This window comes from Ambystoma mexicanum, chromosome 2p (assembly GCF_040938575.1).
Source record: "Ambystoma mexicanum isolate Mex_15411 chromosome 2p, UKY_AmexF1_1, whole genome shotgun sequence".
Classification (NCBI taxonomy): Eukaryota; Metazoa; Chordata; class Amphibia; order Caudata; family Ambystomatidae; genus Ambystoma; species Ambystoma mexicanum.
In genome coordinates this window covers 600,670,291-600,690,535 of record NC_090923.1, presented here as the reverse complement: position 1 = coordinate 600,690,535, position 20,245 = coordinate 600,670,291, and the positions used below count along the sequence as shown (strand labels likewise).

The 20,245-nt window shown below is 49.2% G+C and overlaps 1 protein-coding gene across 1 annotated transcript in view; it reads right to left on the bottom strand.

Annotated features, from left to right (window-relative positions):
• The window catches only part of HYAL2 (hyaluronidase 2), a 107,668-nt gene extending 92,595 nt beyond the window's left edge, over positions 1-15,073 (bottom strand). The window contains exon 1 of the mRNA XM_069644114.1: positions 14,466-15,073. The gene's annotated coding sequence lies outside the window, so the exon portion shown is untranslated. The remainder of the gene's footprint in view (positions 1-14,465) is intronic.
• Between the last annotated feature and the right edge of the window lie 5,172 nt (positions 15,074-20,245).

Genomic DNA, 20,245 nt, shown 5'->3' with positions numbered 1-20,245 from the left:
GATATCTGCTTGCATTCACAGTAATTTAGTGTACTTAGGAACAATGCTATTTGATGCCACTTCCTGTTTTGTCAAGGGGTGAAAGGTTGTGTTTCATCACTTCCCGGGATGTCACTTTGGGGTGGGGTCAAATGTCATCACTTCCAGTGATGTCATCAGAGGTCAAGGGTCGTGAGGCGAGGGGTGGGACACTTTTTTCAGGCAAGGGGTGGGCCACTTTGTTTTGGGTGACTGGGCCTATTTCTTGTCCCACTCCAACCCCGTCTACTTCATGCCCCGCACCTGAATGGTTACTGTTATATTGGTGTGAATGTGCTTTCATTTTGTAATTTTAGTGAATTTCACAAACACCCATCTGGGTGCATTGTGGAAAATATCTGCACATCTCCCCAAACAGGCACTGAGTATTAGAACACCCAGCATCTAAAGGTGCCCTCTAAAAGATATTTGATATGCTGGAATATAAAGAGATTTGCTCAGGATCGCACAATTGGTCGTGTGGGAGACCAAAAATGAGAGACAGCATTTTCTGGTTACATGATTGGAAAAAAGCATTTAGATAAAAAAAATATATATATATAAAGGACAAAAACGGACGGGGAATGGACAACATGAGTCAAACACTTCAGCTCAACTACAGTGGCCCCAAAAATGCATAGAGACGACTTTGTGAACACAACGTAATAAACACTCAAGCAAGAAGGTTCCATATAACACCAGCCGAACCAAGAAGGAACAGCAGTGGACATTCCTCTGGGTGAACAGTCACTTTACAGTTTAGTTTTGGTCACACACGCACATACAGTGGCACACACACACAATGTCTCAAACCCTTCGAAACGGAGCAGCAGTCCTACCCAGGATACTAGGCAATATTTCCTTAATGCCAGGCACATAACCAGCCCCTGGCCTTTCAGGGCTCCATGAATTATAAGTAAAATACACCGTGAAGCCCTTCTCCCCCAATATGGGTAGCCCCTCATCCTCTTAAGGAAAGACTTGAGACTGCCAAAACGCATAGGGAGATTCGATTAATGCTTCTAATGCTGCTTCCAATCCGCTGCTTTTGGGTCTCTCTCTAATGGCACAGACGGACTAAAACACGATGGAACGGAAACAACCATGCGGAACTGCCGCTGGCTATGGCAAATGCAAATACCTTTCCCCGTCCGTCGAGTTGTGTTCATGTGTGTAAGAATTCCACAAAAGAAGAGTCCATCAGGTCCAAGGACCATTGCCAAGGACGGGGCGTCTAGGCGGTTTCAGGGTAATTAACAACTGATGTCACAGAAAAGTACTGCCACCATTAGCCAACTCAAGAGTACTTGTGTGCAAATGGCAACTTGCCGGCAAGTCCACCGGGATATGAAAAGTAGAGGGCCCCAGTTCTGGATTATGGCAAGATCTTTGCTGCAAGTACATTAACCCGATGAGCTCCCACAAGGCCTACATTCCTAGAAACACAAAGGGCAACAGATGGGATGTGGGCCCAGAAACGTGAAGAATGCCAGCAGGCCAGACAAAGCCTTTCATTGGCTAAAGGTCAATACATTGGCCATTGGATTCAGGGTCATTTAAAAAAAAAAAACTCAATTCTGAAAACATAGTGCGCAAGCACTCGGGACTGGTGTTTACAAACCTATGACACACCGTTGGCGAATGGGCTCCTGAGTGCCACAGACACAACCGGAGCAGTTCTGTATCATGCCCAGTCGAGTGATCAACTCAAGGACTGGGTACAGATTACAGAATTAAACTTCACTTAATACACTTCACTTACCTTAGGTACGGTAGTAGCTGAGGAGGTCGAGTCAGAGTCTCACTCTGTCTCCCTCGATCAGCACGAGCATGCATCGCTGCCTGCCTTCTCCTTCGTTCTGGAAATACGAAGGCTGAGGCTGCGCAGCAGTGCACTGCTCAGGGGCACGTGCAGTTTGTTCCCCCACCTGGGTGCATTCCAAATGCGCAGGCGTGGGGCACGCATGAGCGAGCAGCAGAAGTACTAGTTTTAGTCCGCTGCAGACAGTCTGCAGAAGTAGTTAACTTGTACTTTTGCACGCACGCTGACATGACAGCTGGAGCCTGCCGTCTGCAGGCTGCCTGCAGACGTATTTTTACATGCTACAGAGACACCATTTTGGGGGGGATAAATACCATTATATCCCCCACTTAAAATTGTGAGGGGGAGTTGTCCCCCATGTCCTATGCCCATGCCATCTCCCTCCATAGGATCCAAATTCGCTAATACCTTTCTAGGATGAGTCTATCCCTCTGCTTCCCACATCTAACCATGACGCGTGACCGCCACCATGGCGCAGCGGTCTTCACTATTACTCTCCAATCCCCTACGCTACTGTCAATCCTGTGTGCGCCCTTAAGCTTAGTCAACTAACCTCTCTTTCTGTGGCCCGCCATCTAGGAAGAGACGTTATTGCCCTCTGGTGCGGGAAATAAGGCACAAGGACTGACCTTGTATGGTTCAATGCGGTCTCACTGACCTTGCATGGTTTTATGCTGTCATGCTGGGATAGGGTGGACATTTAGAGCTGGTGAGAGCCCGACAGCAAGCTCAGGTAGGCTCCTGATTGGCAGGGGGCAGGAAGCGGTATTTGACAAATGAGGTGTAGAGAGAGAAGCATCTTCTCTTACCGTAATCGGGGCCGGGGGGTGGAATGGGTACCCTCAACATTCATTTGGGAAAAGATCCTTTAATTATAGGTGAAAAAAAGCATTTGGGTTTTCATGTTAGGTGGGGTCTGAGCAGATGTAGACAGTAAGGTTTGTTTATTTTATTTTGTTACTAGAGTGCTTACTCCTAAACACTGTACATTTATTAGTGCAGGGGAGGCGTGGTCTTTACCTCCCAGCCAATAAGGAGGGTCAGAAAGGGGGCTTGCCACACGGTAAAGCCCCTGGTCGAGCCTCTCCAGAGCTGGAGGCCACCATCTTCCCCGCCGGACAATGAGGTACGTGCTCCCCTGCACCCCACGTCTCCATCCTCCAACCAGCTCCCCCCTTTTCCACACATTTCGCCCCCTCGGTCCCCTGTCCCATTTACTTTCCGCTTCCATGTCCCTTGCCGGTGCTGGGAACAGTAGTGATCCCGGCAAGTCCCGAAGCGCGACTTGCTGCCATGGAAAGGAAAAACGAACAACGCGAAGTCCCTTTTCCCTCAATCCATGGTGACCATCTTCTTCGTGTATTTTTTTGAAGTTGAAAAATTGTATAAACGTCTGTTATAAGTTATTTTGCAAGGTTTATTAGTACCTGGCGGGGGAGGGAGTCCATGAGGAGGCTTGGAACGGGGGCATTACCAGTGGTAATCAATCCGCTGCGAGCAGCCTCACGGATGGAGGCCTCCACCTTTCCCTGCCGGGGAATCAGGTAAGTGATGTCCCACTTCCCTGCTACCCTCCCTACTCCCCCATCCACAGTATTCCCTCCCCGCCCCAAATCCCCACTCACCTTCGTTGAAGTCCATTTCGGGAGTGGACGCACTGGGAACACTTCTGTCCCCATCGCGTCCGCTCCCGGTCTGCGATAGGCCATCATGGAAAAGAAGAAGAGACTACACATAGTCCCTTCTCTCCTTTCCAAGGTGGCCATTTTTTTTGTTTACTTTTTTAATGGGCGCCATGGAAAGAGAGAAGGAACTACATGTAGTCCCTTCTCCCGTTTCCATGGCGGCCATATTTTTTGTTTACTTTTTCTATTTTTTGCAACGGCCGCCATGGAAAGGGCAAACGGACTTTGTTTTCCCTTCCCTGGCCGGCATTGTTTAAACTTTTTTTTTCTGTTCGGAAACGCTGGAGCGTTTCGAAACAGAAAAAAAATAATTTTAGTACCCCGGTCTTATGGGCCGGGGTACTAATAGCAATAGGCCCCTTGCAGGGGACGCATTACCACTTCAGGTAATGCCCCCCTGCTCACGGCCTATTGCTTAAATAGAACTTGTAGTGTACCTCCTACGACTGCATTAGAATGTCTAAGTTACAATCCAGGAATGTTACATGAAGATCTGAAAGGAGGGTGTCGGTTGGATCCTTATGTGAATGGATGAAGGATTATTATAGCGTCCTTTCTCAACTTAAAAAAAGCACTATTAGTATCACGGCACTATTAGTACCCGAGCGGTGTGGGGGGTGCAATACCGGGCCTGGTTATGCCCTGGGCTATTAGTAAAACCCTTGCTTCGCTCGGGTTTCTACCTGGCCCAGGGGAATTACCTGGCCCGGTAATGCCCCCCTGCTAAGGTAATATTGCTTAATTAATGGGTTGGTACAAATTATGAAATTATGGCAGCATAGAACAGAAAAAGACCTAGCAGGAGCAAAGAAAACCAGAACAAAGGGAAATTGCTCTTATATAATCCAGATTAACGAAAAAATGAAAGTCCAGCAAACCAGCACGCTGCAGGACAAAACTTCTAAAGCTCAGCATGGGTGGGAGGCAGAGTCCAAAATCCTAATGCAGGTAATGGATGAACATGTTGTACAGAATCTGTGATGTCTGTACCATCCCACTATGAGCTGTGTCTCAGCCTACTCCTACCGCACACAATCGCGTTGTTGCCCACCCTGATTAGGAATTGCTCCAATGTATGTTATTCTCGTTTTCAGCATTTTTGTTCAAAGACCTAACCCTTTTCACCAATAAGTACACATTCTGTTGTTGTCAGGTGTGGAAAAGGTCTACCTAGAATGTCACCCAGAGTTGGTTAATGTTTGTTAACTAGGTTTAATAGTCTGGAAGGAAGGAAGTTAATATTCTTCAGTAAGGAACAGGCTAGCCGAGAAAAGTTTTACTTGTTCCAGGACATACAGGCTAGTTGAGATGGAAGTTGGACTTGTTCCAGAGCAGACAGGCTAGCTGAGATGTAGTTGGACTAGTTCCAGGACAGACAAGCTAGCTGCGGTGGAAGCTGAACTAGTTCCAGGACAGACAAGCTAGCTGAGATGGAAGTTGGACTAGTTCCAGAGCGGACAGGCTAGCTGAGATGGAAGTTGGACTTGTTCCGGGACAGACAGGCTAGCTGAGATGGAAGTTGGACTAGTTACAGAGCAAGCAGGCTAGCTGAAAAGGAAGTTGGAATTGTTCCATAGCAGACAGGCACGCTGAGATGGAAGTTGGACTAGTTCCAGAGCAGACAGGCTAGCTGAGATGTAGTTGGACTAGTTCCAGGACAGACAAGCTAGCTGCGGTGGAAGCTGAACTAGTTCCAGGACAGACAAGCTAGCTGAGATGGAAGTTGGACTAGTTCCAGAGCGGACAGGCTAGCTGAGATGGAAGTTGGACTTGTTCCAGAGCAGACAGGCTAGCTGAGATGTAGTTGGACTAGTTCCAGGACAGACAAGCTAGCTGCGGTGGAAGCTGAACTAGTTCCAGGACAGACAAGCTAGCTGGGATGGAAGTTGGACTTGTTCCAAGACAAACAGGCTAGCTGTGATGGAAGTTGGACTGGTTCCAGAGCAAACAGGCACACTGAGATCTAGTTGGACTAGTTGCAGGACAGATAGGTTAGCTGAGATGTAGTTGGACTTGTTCTAGGACATCTAGCTGCGATGAAAGTTGGACTAGTTCCAGAGCAAGCAGGCTAGCTGAGGTGGAAGTTGGACTAGTTCCAGAGCAGACAGGCAAGCTAAGATGTAGTTGGACTAGTTCCAGGACTAGAATGTCACCCAGAGTTGGTTAATGTTTGTTAACTAGGTTTAATAGTCTGGAAGGAAGGAAGTTAATATTCTTCAGTAAGGAACAGGCTAGCCGAGAAAAGTTTTACTTGTTCCAGGACATACAGGCTAGTTGAGATGGAAGTTGGACTTGTTCCAGAGCAGACAGGCTAGCTGAGATGTAGTTGGACTAGTTCCAGGACAGACAAGCTAGCTGCGGTGGAAGCTGAACTAGTTCCAGGACAGACAAGCTAGCTGAGATGGAAGTTGGACTAGTTCCAGAGCGGACAGGCTAGCTGAGATGGAAGTTGGACTTGTTCCGGGACAGACAGGCTAGCTGAGATGGAAGTTGGACTGGTTCCAGGACAGACAGGCTAGGTGAGATGGAAGTTGGACTAATTCCATAGCAGACAGGCACGCTGAGATGGAAGTTGGACTAGTTCCAGAGCAGACAGGCTAGCTGAGATGGAAGTTGGACAAGTTCCAGAGCAGACAGGCAAGCTGAGATGTAGTTGAACCAATTCCAGGACAGACAGGATAGCCGAGAACAAGTTAAACTGGTTCCAGGAGAGACAAGCTAGCTGGGATGGAAGTTGGACTTGTTCCAAGACAAACAGGCTAGCTGTGATGGAAGTTGGACTGGTTCCAGAGCAAACAGGCACACTGAGATCTAGTTGGACTAGTTGCAGGACAGATAGGTTAGCTGAGATGTAGTTGGACTTGTTCTAGGACATCGAGCTGCGATGAAAGTTGGACTAGTTCCAGAGCAAGCAGGCTAGCTGAGGTGGAAGTTGGACTAGTTCCAGAGCAGACAGGCAAGCTAAGATGTAGTTGGACTAGTTCCAGGACAGACAGGCTAACTGAGATGAAGTTGGACTGGTCCAGAACAGACAGGCTAGCTGAGATGGAAGTTTGACTAGTTCCAGAGCAGACAGGCAAGCTGTGATGTAGTTGGACTAGTTCCAGGACAGACAGGCTAGCTGAGATGGAAATATGACAGGCCGGCTAGCTGAAATGGAAGCAGGGCTTGTTCCAGGGCAGACTAGCTGAGATGGAAGCTGGACTTGTCCAGGACAAGCAGGCTAGCAGAGCCGGAAGTTGGACTTGTCCCAGGACAGACAGGCTAGTTGAGGGCAGGAAGAACAGCATAGGAGCCATTGAGGGGTGAAGGCGTCTGTCTGAAGGGTGTGGCTCTGCCGTTAAAATGGGCAAAGCCTTGCCAGTTGTAACTAGTTGCTGCTGGGCGCTGTGGGTCTGTCTTCAGGTCTACCATACAGAATCAAAGTACACAGAACGATTAAATGATACCCGATATCCGCTGGGCACGATCGGTGAGCCCTCTGCTCAAAGGTACAGCGTATGCAGGGGGAAAGCTGGAGACCATGCAGACAGGCATCGAGCAGGTTGGAAATTGTGAGACTGGCCTGGCCTGCTTTTGTTTTCGCTGTTTGTTATCTCGCAGGCGGTACAGGTCTGGCACCAAGGAGAGGGGGGAGATCAAACGTGTGGTGCAGAGGCTGGTGGGGGGAGGGGCTAGGCTGCCAGATAACCTGCATGCAGGTGCTCTACTGCGCGTTTCAAAGGCGCACTGATTAACGAGTAAATACGTCTGAGGCCCACTGGGAGAGGCCTCGATATAGCGAGTTAACGGAGCCGTGTTTGCCTGCGATGATAGCGCAATCGGTTCACAAATCAGAAGTTTCCAGGAGTCTGAGTGTAAGTATTAACTTTAGGGCGCGCTGTTGTCCCTTGGAAATCAAGATGCCCCCGCCCTGGCGTCCTACTGTGGGGAGACCCCGCCGAGCTTTGAGCAGCGCCGTCTAATCTGGTGGGGGTGGGATTGCTGGTTTGGAAGCCCATGTTTGTTGGTCAGTTTCCCTGAGTACAGTCTTCACTTTATGATCTCTTTCGTGGGCAGATGCAGAAAGATTTCCAAATGAAAACTTTAATTAGTGAACTGAAAACATATGGCCCAGAACAAACCTGCCGTCGTGAACGAGAACAGAGGAAAACGCTCCACAGCCACTGGGATCGCGCAATGGAGCGTTCAGCTGACGCCTGCGCCCACACTTTCATTTACCACAAACTATGCAATGGTTAGCACACATGGCCTCCAAAAAGCGAGGGAGGAGAGGGGGGGGGGGGTGGGGGGGCCTCGCTACCGCGGCCACCCATGTGCTGCAGGGTTGCCAGCGAATCGCGCTTGCAAACGAACTAACTGGGGCGCAACGCAAACAACAAGGCGAACTAGAAGTAAAGATGACGTTCTACTTGCAATGCTCGTGATGACTGATTCGAGATGTGCCGTGGGGAACTGATTACAAAACAGGAGTATTGATATTAATAACTGATTTCCAGCAGAAACTCATTGAAGCCCTGGAAAAGCTTGAAGGAGCGCTAACCACGTGTTGGCTGTCTTTCTGTTAACATTGATACTTTAAGCTGAATAGTTGTGTTAATTGCTGTATTGTTGTTGGGTGTTACTTGACGGTTGGAGAGAAGTGGAAATTGTTTTGCAGCATCTAAATTAAAATAATTCTAAAATCTGCAATAAAACACACGATCATTGCATTTAGCTGTTGTTCTTCAAAGTGTATGTGCATAACATATATATATATATATATATTAGAGAGAACATGCATGCATCCAAGGGCGTGTCTCTTTGTGCTATTCAGAAGAAGCTGTAAGTGGCTAGCTATTAAACGTAGCTTGCAGCAGCGCTTTGATCTCGCGGTGCAGGACATCCTGTAATTAGCCGGATTGTAGTTGTTTTCATAAGATGTCATGCTAGTTTCTACATTGACAACCTAAAATGGCTTCTCTCACAGTCTCTGCATTGCCATTCCAGTTGTTTTTTTTTAAATATTGGGTTATTTGGGGACTTTGTACCGAGGTAAATTAAACCTTAAAGAAACTTCGAGGCGCTATGATTGGAGGAAGAATAGATGGAATAAGTTCAAACAAAAAATCCGGAAAATGAGTTTAAGATCGGTATGAGCAGGTGCGTCTTTGAAGTGCCCCTGAATCTCAAAGGGATCTGTGCCATATAAGCACACTGCTGTGCAAATTACCACCCTGTCCTGGGAAAACTACACCCGCTGCTCCCACAGTTCTCCAAGGAAATTGCCCCATACTACTTCCACGTTACTCCCAGAAAAACGGGCCCACAATGTCTTCTCACAAAACTGCTGCTTTTCCGCTTGCCGCCAGAAAACGGCCTATTTCACCTTTCCATTCATTGCCCGTGCCACATTCATGTTTTCAGCATTGCCCTACCCCAAATTGCCTCAGAATTCCCCACATGTTTTATACTGTATCCCATGACAAGTGCCCCATGCTCCTTTTTGTACTCATCCCAGAAAATCAACTTGTGTCTATTTAGCATTGCCCATGGCATCGTATATTTCCAGAATTGGCATGTCACACATTGCCTCAGCATTGAACCATGATGTATTGGATGTTGTATCCCATAAAACTGCCCGTTGGCACTTTCATAATTTCTCCCGTATTTCCCCATGCCACTTTCATTGACACATCGCACCATGCCACGTTCACATTGCCCTCAGTATTGTCTCGTACTGGCACGATGGGAGCATAGAATCCAAAATGGCGGGCAGAGCCGTTCAGGTCATGAAAGGCTGAAGAAACGGCACTGCTCATTAAAAGCACGGGCAAAACTGCCTGAAGTGTGTCACGCCGTTCCCTCCCGTGGCTGAAAGAATCACACTCAGGTTTTTTTTGGGACGGTTGCACAACCAAATAACCGTGAAGGAAAGGGCACATGAATTAAGATGGTATTCCCAACATCATTAAATGTGCCCTAATTAGCGGCACTGTCTAAAAAGTTGAAATTAGAAGGTATTCCCAACATCATTGAGTGTGCCTGGTCGCATACACTTTACTGATTCCCACAATATCCCACTACTACGCTTACTCTCTCCTATACACCACCATTCAACTAGAACACAGCAATATAATGGCACATTCGGTAAAGCTGTTCTCATCCTAACATGACTCATCAAACTACCCATCATCCTAATAAAACACAGCTAGCTAGCACATACCGGCTAGCTTAGGCGTCTCCTCGGGCGTAACGCAGCCAGAACTCAGTCTGGGTGTCCACCCTCCAGACTGAACACATTCAACTGACCTCCTCAGCACCACACCTACCGCTAAGAAGCAGCTATCATGCAACAACCACACCGGCTGCACACATACCTAGTGCGCCCACGCACTTTACGACTCTCTCTCTCTCTCAGCTGACTTGAACTACGGTTCCCGAGGGCATTCAACCTACCAGCGCTTTGAGATCATACCAATGATACATAAGGCGGTATACAAATGCAAAATAACATAACACACTGGCAAATCACACACTGCTGGTTGCAAAGTCTGACCACTTTCTTTAGGTATTTGACGCACCAATGACCTATCGCCATGGAGCAGAGGAGCCCCTGGCAGCAAACATCTATTGGGGCAGAGCATATCCAACATGAGGTGGTGTGCTACATAGAACAACAGTGATTATCACTGAGTGATAGCTGCTGTGTGATGTGCCGCGGGAGACGCCTCTCGCTTTTTGGAAATCTTTTTGTCGCTGGGAAAAGGCCCTGAGTGCCATATCCATACATTTCACACATATAAGGGATGGCCCCCGCCCTCCGGAGCTAAAACAAGAAAAGGGAGGGATAATTCTTCACCACCCCAACCTCTTCATGGCCCCCATACTAAAAACCAAAACAGTAACTAGCAAAATAACAAGTAAACGATGCATTGCTTTATAAAGCGACTCTGTCATTCGCTCCATAACGGAAAGGGACTGGGGGGTTGCAGTGCAATGACTTTGAATTTGCGAAACAGCTAACGATACTTCGATTGTTTGAGTATCTGCTGCCCTTCGCCCACCAGCACAATGTGGGCCAGGTCTGGGGGACATCGTGAAACAGCTCCGACCTCGAGGGGGGCATGTGGGAGGCCTACGTGCCAGTGACGCGACTTAACCCGCTTCCTTGCGTCGAATGGATTCTAAAACCTCATTGGACACAAGGCAGGCAGGTCTCTTCACGACTTCCTGTTCCTGCCTGTCTCCGGCTGCGGGTGGAGTCAGAACGTGGACGTCTAAATATGGCAATTATCGCACATGGCATGATGAGAAGAGACATTTAAGTGTGCCCTCCATCTGGCAGCACTATAGCAGAAGCCCTTTGTATAAGAGGCGCTGCTGCTCGTGCAACTCTTCTGACCTCCTCACCCCAGCGGCATTAAAGCCCACCCGTTACTCTATGTATATCCCTGCTGGAGGTGTTGGCGTGTTGCCCGCATTTTCGTGAGCTCAGTAGACGGGCACGCCGCTTTTTCACCTCCCATCGTGTGAGAGTGAGGATGACATTAAGCGAGGTAGGGAATCGATCCAGTTGAACGGGTGGGCAGGCAACCAGGGGGTAACCCGAGGAAAGAGGGCAGAATGCCCTGTGGTCTGGCAGCAATAAGGAAGAAGTCCTGACTCACAGCATTGCACTAGTGCCGTCTTGCCAGCAGCCCACACAGCAAGCAGGAAGGAAAGGGCTGGGGTGCAGCAAGTTTTGGTGATGTGTGCGTCCTCATGGGCCTGCAGCTCGGGAACCCTACCACCAGTGTTTTCCTACCACCCGCCCCCATGAGGGAGAGGAAGCGTAATGAGGGGCCTGAGTATGGGGGCTGCCCAGTGAACCGGAGCAGCTGCTATATGTCCCGCTCCTACCCCAGGGCTGCATTTGACTCCTGGGCCGGCCTTCGAGCCATGTATCCCTGAGCAGGTTACCCCAGCCAGCCAGTCCTGTACTTTATCTCTTTCCACAAGTTAATCTCCGACTCTGTACTTGGGTGCACACCCCCCTCCCCCACCCCCTCAATCCACTGGCAGCAATATCGCTCAGGGGTGTTCATACTTTCATACTGATGACGCTGGAGGGCACCCACCCCATGCAGTGCGCGTGTTGGGAAAGAGGAAAGGATCTAGCATGTTAGGCACGTGGAGCGAGAGGGACACTAAGCATGTATGCCCCCGCGTGATCAATCTGCTGCAACACAGGTACATATATGGACACCATTTTGACATGTGTGCATGATTGTAATAAATCGGATTGTTCACTGTCTGTAACGCTGTAACGCAATTGTGTAGATCACACCATTGACACATAGCGGCCCAGGTCTACCGGTGTGTGCAGATTCCTAGGCCCTCTTCTTGTTCCACTATCCCTTTCTGGTTTCATTAAGCCCCCCCACACACCAGCACCCCACCACACGCTAGTTTCAGAGAGGGGTTGCGATGTATTCCCCTGTGCATATACCTCTGCATCGGCCGGGCTTCTGCAAAGGCTAGAGGCAATCATGGAAGACCCGGTGGACGGTGAGAGAGATGGTGGCGCCCCCGGAGACATGGCGAGGATTGGCTACAGGGGGCTGTAGCGCCCACTGCCCCCTGTTCATCCTCCGCTCTTCCTTCAGACGCTCTTCCCTTATCTCTTCCTGTAGCCGTCCCTTTCTCACGCTGTCACCTGCCCTCTTCCCTTTCTTCCTCCTGCCTCTGCCTGCGTTGCTCCCCATTTTCAGCTACCATTCTCCCGTGTTGTTCCACCTCCCCTTATCCCTTTCCTTCTTTCTTCCGTCTCTCAGTTTCTTTGCCCCCAAACACCTTTGCCATTTCCCCCTGTTTTGCTGCTATCGCAGTGCCTTTCTCTTGCATTCCTCCCTGCCCTTTCCTTGCAGTGTTCATCCATTCTCTGCCTTCTCCCACCCCGCCCCCGCCTCCTTTTCCAGCCTCCCCCACACCCTCATGCCCCCCCTCAGCACTGCCTCTCTCTTCCCTCCTCCAGGGGTTGACTGGGAACCACAGGTGGCCGAGGAAATGTTTTCCAAAGTGGCCCCATGTTACACCGTGCGAGCGGGCTGAACCCCATTGGTTCAAGGGGCTTTCTTCCACAAAAACGTTGAACACATTGGTCCAAATAGTGCATTTAAAAGCACAGTTGGCCCTGTACATGGATCAAAAACGAGTTAAGCATCACACAAAATCAGACATAAACCAGGTGTTAAGAATGAGGCTTTAAAATATTTTGTTTCACTTCAATGTATTGTGGGGGAGGAGGAGAGATGGAAGGAAGGGGGCCGGTGCATGGGCGACAGGATAAAAGCAGCAGAAAACCGGGGTACCCACACAAGAGGCCTGTGGTGCAGAGGCCCAGCAGGAAACCCCCAGAGTTCCCCGTAGGCCAGTCCACCCCTGCCTCCATCTGTCACTGCCCAGCGTTTTCTTAATTTCTTTTTGGACGCTCTTTTCTTACGCCCTGTCATTCCCATTTCCCTATTGTTTAATCCCATCCCATATAAATGCATGGCATGTTGGGGTTGTCCCACAAAATGTCCCGTTTATCCCACCAATATCCCTGAAAGGGCTAGTGAAATAAAGCATTGTTGTCGCCCCTGGTAGTTTAATGTACCCCGCCCACCTGGTAGATCACTCTTCGTGATTGGAGCTGCTAATGGTAAGGACTTCCTGCGTTACCCCATCATTCTGCCAGAGGCCCCTCGGTTTCTCGGTGCACTTCATCCATCGTTAAAGGCCCACTCTCCCATTCCACCAGCACACCCCGACTGGTACGCGTGCCAATCTGTCAGGTCCCCTTCTCCCGCATTCCCTGGTCTTTTAGTCCCTCTCGTGTGCCCTTCTCACCCGCTGTCGTTTGATTCTGTAGCCCCCACATTCTGGCCCCAGACCCTGCTTCTGCTCTCCCTATGTTTTAAAAAAATTGAAATTGGTTATTTATAACGTGCTTAAAACCCAGAAGTTTCTAAGCGCGGACCCGGGGAATCGAACCTGTGTTGCTCCACGTCGTCTTGCTTCCAAGACGAGCAGTTGCACCTGAGCTTGGCTCCCGAGATAGCACGTTGCCCCCGAGCTATCTTCACTACCGTCTCTCCCTCTGGAATGCTCTCGTGCTTTCACAAGGCATTTCTTGAACACACATTTTCCTCCCTCTGTATATCCTTTCTGTCCCCCACCGGATACCACCAAACGGTAATACTGATACCGGCACCTAGTCTGCTGGAATAACCTGCTGATTACAGGTGCCAGTAAGTGTATGCAATTTCCCATTCCATGGGGGGAATAGCCAGTATTACCGGTACCAGTAATCCCAGCATTTTTTGCGTGGCGAGGTGCTGCTGGTAAATCTGGCCACTCCACCACCAAATGGTGGTAACGGAATTACCACCACTTTCCTCCCGCACGCCAAACTTGTGAGGAGGTCAGTTTGGCGTCATTACAAGTTTGGCGGTGTGAGGAGGAAAATTCAGTTACCGCCACTTTTCCCGCACCGCAAAACTTGTAATGAGTCCAAATGTGTCGCAATTTCTACCTCTCCCTCTCTGCTTATCTCCCATTGGCTCCCTCTCATTCGCCTAATCCTATGGCAGTCCAGACATGTGACTCCGTGCTCCCAGCACATTTCCAGTCAGGGGCTTTTCTTTTACACATTTTTGATCAAAGGGGCGCGTTGATGAACATTCCCTGAAGGCATCAGTTGAGTAATGGAATGCCCCGGACTGGAAAGTATCGCTGACACAATGTCCTCGGGCGGCCTTGCCTCCTGGTCACTGTTCCTCGCGCCTTGGCTGGTAGTTCAGTTCTACAAGGATAGCCCTTATGACTTTGCTTCTAGATTCAGCAGTACTGCCAAAACTGCAAGGCTTTCCAGATTGTGCCAAATATTCACAGAAACATCCTCCCAGTTTCCCAGAATTCCATGCACACTTGCCTACCTCACGTGCATCTCCAGTTGTTGGTGCTGGGCAGGCTGTGATCCAGTGGCTGGCAGTGCCAGTGGGCCGCTGTGTGCCCTCTAGTTCAGTCTCCAGTCACCGTTGCTGGGCAGGCTGTGATCCAGTGGCTGGCAGTGCCAGTGGGCCACTGGACACCCTCTAGTTCAGTCTCCCGTCACCGTTGCTGGGCAGGCTGTGATCCAGTGACTGGCTGTGGGCCACTGTGCACCCTCCAGTTCAGCCTCCAGTCACCGTTGATGGGCAGGCTGTGTTGTCCAGTGGCTGGCTGTGGGCCACTGTGCACCCTCCAGTTCAGCCTCCAGTCACCGTTGATGGGCAGGCTGTGTTGTCCAGTGGCTGGCTGTGGGCCACTGTGCACCCTCCAGTTCAGCCTCCAGTCACCGTTGATGGGCAGGCTGTGTTGTCCAGTGGCTGGCTGAAGGCCACTGAGCACCCTCCAGTTCAGCCTCCAGTTGTCGAGGAATGGTGTGGCTGTAGGTCACCTGGCTTTTTCGCAGTCCCCCTATGACTTGGCAGAGAAGCCTCTCGCTGATCGGCTGGTTGCAGGTCTCTGGGCCAGGGACCCTTGTGACTGCACTAGCTCACTGGGCCGCCTCTTATCGCGACTGGTCTTGACTCTTAACCTGCCTCGGCGTCACAGTTCCCGCCCTTTTCCTTCCCTCCAGATTCCAGCGGCAGAGCTAATTTCCTGCCACTGAATGGAAACGGGAAGCTCGCCCTGTCCTGCCCAGCAGCCACCCCTGCAAGCTTCCCTGCGAAGTCTATCGGCGGAACCGGGGGTCAGAGGACTGCACAGCTTCCGGAGGCCGGGCGGGGTCCTTCGGAAGTGTCAGCACTTTCTCTGTCCCCCGATGTACCTGTAGGCTCCTATTTTTCCCCATCTCGTGACACGGGGGACTGCTAACGTCAGCAGGCTATCCTGTCACGCTGCTGCGGCGGTGATGAAGGTAGAGGGGTGCACGAGGACACCGTTTCCTAGACAGGTTGTCTACCAATCTGCCTCGCTTATGCTGAGTGCTATGCTATTTTATTCTGCTGCCACCGTAAAAAGGATGTCGGTTTTACTTAAACTTGTGCATATCCTATACCTACTATTGTTCAAATCGGACAGGGACACGGGCCGGCTAAGTGATGATGCATGCGTTCTGTGGCACAAACCCAGCATTTCACTGTGAGCTCCTGAATTCATATGCATACAATTTTAGGTCATTGAAATCGTGTAGTGGCGTTAGTACTTGCAGGGCCGGCCTTAGCTTCAACAAAACAAGTCTTTCAAAGACTTCTGGATGCTGGTTTAGCATTAGCGCACTATTGCAATAAAAAGCGCCCCGCTGCGGGCGCGCCAGCAGGAGAGCGGGGCGCATTTCATTACAAAAGGGCGCCTGCTGCACCTTTAGCCATAGGCATTGCAAGTTGGGGGCTATTGCCCAAGGTCTTTTTGTTGTAGCCCTGTATAGGAGCTCAGGGGCTAAAACCAAAAGGCTTGCTAGCCCCGAGTCCCGACAGTCCTGGCATTAGTTCTTTTACAAACCTACCAACACCGATGACTTCGCCCCCACCACACCAGCTCAAGGGAGCCCCTGAAAGACTCCCCTGATTGGAAGGGTAGGAGTGGGGGGCAGCCCTTAAGTGGGTGCTTTCAGACTTAAAGGAGAGAGTTAACTGCTTGTAACATTTAAGCTGCAACAGAATAGTCTCATTAGAATGTTAAATAAGTTAGATGCCCCCCACACAAATAAGTAACCTCTCCCCCACCATCTCTGAAGTTAACACCCCTCCCGACATTAAAAGGGTTATCCCCCTCCTTGCCCCTCGCCGCTCCCCAAAATGTAGGTTTCGTTGCACCCCTGAACACTGACCAGAACACTACACAGCCAGGTCACTTTAGGTCGTGTGTTCCCCGTGGCTCAAACAGAACAGCCCACACCTGCTCTGTTCAGGTTTACAACAGACAGGCAACCATGCCGCCATATGTTTTGTTTCTACTTGTTTGAATCCTATGTCGAACACTTTATAGCAGGCCTCCCTGGATGTGTTTGATGACCCAGGAAGGCGTGGCCACTGTGGGAGAGGAGGGTGTTCATTGGTTCGTCCAAGTGAGCGTGGTTGGGGCTTTCTATTACAAGAGAGGCAATTGTCAGGTATGTGCGCCTCACTACGACCTACGCATAGTTTAGGCTACGTGCAAGACAGTTTTATGGGGATGACAAACTATGGATCATTTGGGTGCTGGTAGGGTATGATGGTCCAGTGGTCGCTGTTGAGCGAATTAATCAAATATATGGTTCAGTCAAGTCTTAGTCATTAATTTGGTTGTTTATTTTTGGTTAGTTAGCACCAAAGAAAACATCATTGTAGAAATGAATGACAATTTTTGACATGGTAAATTGCTACACAGCCTAGTAATTTACCATGTCAAAAATTGTCATTCATTTCTACAATGATGTTTTCTTTGGTGCTAACTAACCAAAAATAAACAACCAAATTAATGACTAAGACTTGACTGAACCGTATATCTGATTAATTCGCTCAACAGCGACCACTGGACCATCATACCCTACCAGCGCCCAACTGATCCATAGTTTGTCATCCCCATAAATCTTCTAAATAAATGGGAACCCCGGAGTTGGTTCCCCGACAAACCAGGATCCAGGCTGCTGGTCTGATTCAGAAACAAGAAAAGAGGAGGTGCGCATGAGAAAGGGAATCCTGCCACTAATAACTCCACCATTGCTAAAACTACGTGCAAGACAGTACTTCCAATTGTTACTACAAAACACTATAACAAAAGTATTTTCCAAAGGCTTTCTGGGTTGAGGCCCGTGAATTGCCCTGACAGAGAAGCTCTCAGTGTAGCGCAGAGGCTCACAACTTGTTTCGCTGGAGCGTCGAGTATATCATGATATGATGTGATATTTTATTTGTATCGCGCTCATACACAAGTGTTTCAGAGCGCGCTCACACAATCCTATACAGTGGGACGAACTCTCCATGGGAATGAGCGGGTGGTAGGGTCATCGGTGTACGAATTGGAGTTTAAAAAAGGGTTGTATGGTCTACTTTTTATGTATTACTTTTCTACTGTAACAGATGATACATATAGCCTTTCAATTTCATTTCCACTTTGATTTCTGTGCACTATCAGACTGAAATCATGTTTTTATGTAGACTTAAAATTTCATGTATCATGATGCAAAGACAAAAACTGGACAACAGAGGCTTCACACATCTGACATGACAGACTTAGTGACTGACTTTAGGCTAGACAACACTTCATAATGAAACGCATGTGACTTGGAGGGCCATAAATAATGGCCCACGGGTGGCATGCTGTGCACCAGTATGTGTGTAGAGCAAAGACTTGCCTATAGAGCCTGTTTCACTTACTTGCTGCCCAGCAGCTACCCTTCAGACCCTGGATCCAGAATACCTGGGTTCTAGCCCCGGTTTGCCACCTTTAGTGCGGCATATGAGCCGGGGCACATCTGATCATCCCCCGGTACTTCAGCTCATTTCTTTGTTGAAATGAGGAGCCCAACTACCTGGCCAGCCACAGATACTGAGCTCTATGTCAAACAATGCATATTTACACTAGATAGGTAGCTCCACTGCCCCAGCACCTGTCAATCATTCTGTGGTGTGTGCATGCTGTCTTTGATCATTTCCTGCATGTTAGTGTACGGGTGAGACATTTCCATGGCTTGCCCCTGATTCTTCCTTACTGAAGGTTGCAGATGTAGGCACAAACAGTATTTTATTGTTAGCATTGATTTACAGTAATAAAAGTGGGATGTTATTCACAGTTGTTTTTTAAAATGGCATGGAGTATTAGCAAGATTATGTCCTGGTGGTTTCACACTATTTTTTTCAGGTTGGAATTTGCTGTGTGGCGCGCTTTCTTTTGAAACAGTCACAGATGCATGCACTCCTGTCAGATTCCTTGAAGGCCATGGGTTGTTTTGCTTGAGAAACGAAACGATCAATATTTTTGGTTTTACCGCCTGCAACATTGAAGAGGCTTTTGCTTTATCTCCACTCTGTGACTTGCGTCTTTATTGATTTAATATTTTAATAGTGTTTGATTAGGAACACTTAACTAATTAAAAGTTGAGCATGAAAGTGAGATTAAATGAGCTCTGCCCTTCGGCAATTAATTGCACTTTTTATTTATGGCTAGATTCTTGCACGTGCTACATTGCAAAATAATATATGCTTAATAAGGGAGAGGGAAAGCGGTCGGGTGACGTTGACCGTTAGCCAGGAGTGCTGGTCTTGTAAAGGAGAGGCGGTGGAAAGACGAGAGTCAGGGCCTAAATTGGTGAGAAGCTCAGGGCAATTCATACCTCTGTCACGAGTCGGCGAAGGGAGGTGGAGGAAAGCCGGGAGTAGGGGTAGATGATTGGACGGGATCAGCTACATTCACAGCAGCGCCCAAAAAGGGAGCGAGTGAAAGGAAACATGGCCTCCTAGGAGGCTCAACAGTGACCCAGTGTAGCGAGCCGGACCACAGAAGGACGAGAGCCACAGAAAGACGAATTTGCCCAACGGTTGACTTAGTAACCAAGCGTGCACCAGTGGAAGCGGAGACAAGATCAAGAGGTTAGGTGGGCTTGGTGCAAAACAGACTCACACCAGTAGCAGTGTGCACATATAACAAAATATCATGAGTAGGTCGGTGAAAGATGAGTAGTTATGGAACCAGCAGGTACGCACATAATCCTGGTGGCCCCAGGAAGGATGGCACAGTGGAGATGGTGCCTCAATATCAATTGACCATTGATTTTCTCTGTCATACTGATGTACGCCCACGTGATAGTTGTCATTTTATAGCTCACTTGAGTTGCTGCTGTTTCAGTCCTGTTGCCTGTGGCCGCCATTTTAAGTAACCTGCACAGGGGCTCGGGTCAGGTTGGGGGGGGGTGGGGGTGTGGGTGGTGGGAGGAGAGAGAGTAAGAGAGTAAGAGAGAGAGAGAGAGAGAGAGAGAGAGAGAGAGAGAGAGAGAGAGAGAGAGAGAAAAAAACCTTTCCTTTCCCGGCCGCCTTTCACGGGTTGCTAGCACTGGTCACCCTAGGCTCCGAGTGTGATGTAAGGCCCACGTGCTAGTCATGTGATCACTTCTCCAGCCAAGCACTCTGCTACGTCCTCATCCATGTGGAGCCTGCAGGTAACGGCAGCCTTTGCTTTCTCTGGAGGAGTTGGGTGGGTGGATGACTGGAGGGGAGCTTTGCACACACATCCCTGACCTCTATAGAAAATGACTGGCAGGCCCTTTTGTTGGTCTTGCCCATTGGTCGAGTCACATGATCGTTTGAGTGACCAATAGCACCACACGGTGGTCATCCATGGAGTGCCTGCTGGGAGTGGGTCAGGGAACATTTGCTTTCTCCAGAGGAGGTGTTCGGTTGTGGTGGCTTCTGCACATGTTCCCCCTATCCTAGATGGAAGAGGATAAACATAGCAAACAAACCATTTGCCCAACTGCAGAGGGGGGAAAAGTAATCTAATAAAATCAAAGAATTGCCTAAGCAAGTGCTGATCCCAGACTCTACCTCCAAGCCAAAATATACATCAATAAAACACCTGGTACCTAATGGCAGCTTTGCCGCCAATGGAAGCTAAGGTTACAATAGAATGCCATCCAATGATGACAGATTCTCCACCTAAAGCTAAAGTGTCTGGGAAATGGCAGCACTGAACAATCTTTTGCTCAAAAGGAAGCCCGGGTGGGGGGACCCGCCCCTGCACCTGCAGGCCGTTT